This window comes from Ruditapes philippinarum, unplaced genomic scaffold (genome assembly GCF_026571515.1).
Source record: "Ruditapes philippinarum isolate M1 unplaced genomic scaffold, ASM2657151v2 ctg8603_1_1_1_1, whole genome shotgun sequence".
NCBI classification, from domain to species: Eukaryota; Metazoa; Mollusca; class Bivalvia; order Venerida; family Veneridae; genus Ruditapes; species Ruditapes philippinarum.
The window spans coordinates 2653-5854 of NW_026863290.1; the positions used below are offsets into that span (position 1 = coordinate 2653).

General features: G+C 31.4%; 1 long non-coding RNA gene across 1 annotated transcript; it reads right to left on the bottom strand.

Annotated features, from left to right (window-relative positions):
- Nucleotides 1-213: 213 nt before the first annotated feature.
- On the bottom strand, nucleotides 214-2567 carry LOC132721733 (uncharacterized). Its single transcript, XR_009624507.1, has 4 exons — nucleotides 2486-2567; nucleotides 2047-2185; nucleotides 1089-1232; nucleotides 214-298 (listed from the first exon to the last, which is right to left on the bottom strand). It is a non-coding gene; the product is annotated as an uncharacterized LOC132721733 (long non-coding RNA).
- Nucleotides 2568-3202: the final 635 nt, after the last annotated feature.

The following is a 3202-nucleotide window of genomic DNA, read 5'->3' on the forward strand; positions in this document are numbered from 1 at the left end:
CTTATTTTAGTCATTCAATATTTACGTTCACGAAACATTTTTATCTCATAATCGTTTTAAATATGTGAACACTATATTCATAAAATCTGTGAAGAGTGATTTATTTTTCATCTCATTCAAAATATATGTATTGCACGTTAATCATTGAAATTGGTTGGTAAGCATAAATAAAAGTCCCCTATCGACAAAAACTAACGAATTATATCGGTTTAAACAAAGAACATTTATTTTCATACAATAAAGTTACAAACATAATATGCATACATAACAATCTTGTCTTGTCTCATGGGAATAAAACCTGAAACGAGAAATGACATAAGAAAAGTTATTCGAAAAGTAAAATGATGCAATTTATTTTATGATCTACGTGAATACAATATTGGTATACTTTTATGCATTTGTGAAACTATTGATATCACATCATTTTTATTAATTTCGTCAGCTGATATCTTAAATGAAGTGAAATAAATGTGTAAAGATAAACATCAGCTACGCGTGGACACTTAATTAAAAGTGATAACGGATAAATAATAAATGATCAACCTATAGCAAGTACTAACTGCGGACAAATGACGATAAAGGATATCATATGGCTAAACTATGCGTACCAGACAGTTTTGATTGACACAAAATGTTGACAAATATTAGTCTTATGATAAAAAAACCCTATTTTCCATGTCATATGACATTTCAATATCCTAAATAGAACAACTAAAGAAAAATAAACATGGCACTGTTACAGTTACCAATATGTCAGTCGGACTGATTCCGGAAAATTGTCTAAGAGATTTACTAAACGATATAAGGTCGGGTGTACTGTGGACTTTTTTGCTAATGATACAACACTATACTCGAATGAACAAATTAGGGGAAAAGAAATCATATAGCTCAAGCAACACCGTTTCAAATGTACTGAAAACTCTCAGCATTGGCTTTGGGCTGTCATAACAACTAAATCGAAACGATAAACACCCTGCAAAACATCATGCAAATGATAGCAGTTCTAGTCCACTGACACTTATATAAGAAAACGAGGAACACATTGTGTAAGGTATATAATTACAGTAAATATCTTTAAAATCACCTACCATAATAAAATATCAGACTCCTAACACAGAACTCCCTGTCATTTGTATCATATCAACCTGTTTGATTTACAAATCTTATCGTTCCAGAGTTTTGGGCACCAAACAACACAAAAATGATAAACAAAAGTCCAATCAGAGCTAGGACTGAAATATAAAAACAAAGTTCATATGTCTGTCGATTATCAATAATGTATTTTTACACGCATGTTGCGTCTGACTACATAAGTCGGTCCTGTACGTATTTGTTGTTACAATGAAAGAGTGCCAACGTACTACTGATTATCGTATATGCCACACGATATATATCTTAGTCACGCATATCCAGTTCTTTCTTAAAGATTTTTTGACAGAACGGGACTGATATTTTTTTTCGAGAATTTAAAAACATCTAATATAGGTCTGCACTAATAACATGTGTGCACAAATTTAGATCATTCCATTTATCCAGAATAATAATTTTTATTATACAGAATTTACTAAAATTAAAACGCGTCTAAACGCTTTCAATTCAAATTGGGCTACGAATCACAATAAAGAATAATTTTCAATTTAATTCTGTGTATATCATTCTTATCTTCCAAATTTTGTTCTGTTAAGATTCCATTGTTATGCTTTTAATTTTCTTTTGGACCTGAGTGAATCTTCTTTAAGAATAGTATACCAAAAGGGAATATAGTTGATTTATTCCAACCCCAAACACTGCTACACAGGAAAAAGTTATACCAAGCGATTAATTTATACTCTTCCTCAGATTAAAAAGAATCAAGTACTGGCAATAATTATGGATCTACAGGGCTACTCGAATAGACAAATATATTTTTGATAAATCAAAAGAGCAAGTAATCAATTTGGTAAAGATATATTAACGCTAAAAGTCCCTTGAATATTGAGTGTCAAAACGTCACAAAAATGTGCTACAAGAAATAATTTCCGTCCATCTTTACCGTAAAATACTTACATCCCCCGTTGAGAGAAGAATCACCACCTTCGGCACCGTAGTATGGGTATGCTGAATAGTAGTTACATAACACAGACTGTAGTCCTAGCAGACACAGCAGGCTAATTACTGACACCACAGATAACTTCATTGTGACGTCCTGGCACAATATCAAACAATATAGTGCCAATGATATTATAGAAGAAAATGATTAATGATATAAAACTAAAAAACAAAATTGTATTTATAATTTCAATATGGAATCCACACTCATGGAAAAGAAAATACACATTTTCGTACTAAAACAATCGACAAATTAATTCAATTAACTATATAGATATGAAATACCGTTTAACAAATTATATATAATAATCCGAATAAATTTTCAAAAGAGTTAATGCAAATATTCAAAAGATTCAAAAGACTGATAAAAATATTACAGTCTGAAGGATGCACATACCTCTGTTCTATGTGACCTGCGCGCCGCAAGTGAACTGAACTATCAAACTATCACAACATATAGCCATTTGCGGAAGCTGACTATACCTGAATACCTTTAGGTTAGTTAAATCCATGAATTTAATTATAATGATAACCTTTCGGCTTGGTTTTATTATTGCCATATAAAGTAAATAGTGATGATACACAGGCATTTATATTATATGCGATCATATTTCAAACCATGTATATGTAATGCAGTAAAAGGTTAAATCTCAAAGATCGCCAAATTCGACCAAAACTAAACATGATGCAGACTCGGTTTGATCCTGAGGTATATGCAAGCTATTGTGTTCGCCCCTTACACCGGCACAAGCGGATGAACAATGAAACATTGACCTAAAAAATAAATAAAAAAACAAAGAAAACAAACAACAACAACAAACCCAAACAGAACAACACAATGGTTAAATATATTACATTAAACACGTGAACAATGGTAAGATTAAATCCAAAGTTGATAATATGGCTCCTCTATAAGATAAGATTGTAATAACACCTTGTTTTCTGGTACAATATATAACATTCATTTCAAATAAGAACACACGGATATAAAAAATTACAACTTAGCTCGCCTGTGACGAAACAGCACAATAAGTTCTCTGTAACACATAGTGTACAAGTAGAAAACTAAATGTACATGCGTTGCAAGATGAGACCCCTGTACTATATTTAAGAC